Genomic DNA, 317 nt, shown 5'->3' on the forward strand with positions numbered 1-317 from the left:
TCGACGAGGGAGCCAAAAGCAACGTCGTGGGCAGCCAGACCTTTTCCCTAAACGCTCCATAGACCACGCTGCTTCCAGGACATTAAGCATGAGCGCCTCCCTTCACATCTCTTAACCGAGAGACGAATTCCTGACGTAATTTATGCCTCCTTTATGGCAGATGTGTAAAATGTTTTATGGCGTCTCCCCACCCCACCCCATCCCCCATCACGTGCGTCTTGGTCATTGTTATTGCTATACATGATTCTCTTCTGTGTGGGTATATGTATGAATAGGGGACGTTAGGGGTGAGCGTGTTTGTGTTTTGTGAATATGCG

The sequence above is a fragment of the Penaeus monodon genome, chromosome 29, assembly GCF_015228065.2.
Source record: "Penaeus monodon isolate SGIC_2016 chromosome 29, NSTDA_Pmon_1, whole genome shotgun sequence".
NCBI lineage: Eukaryota > Metazoa > Arthropoda > Malacostraca > Decapoda > Penaeidae > Penaeus > Penaeus monodon.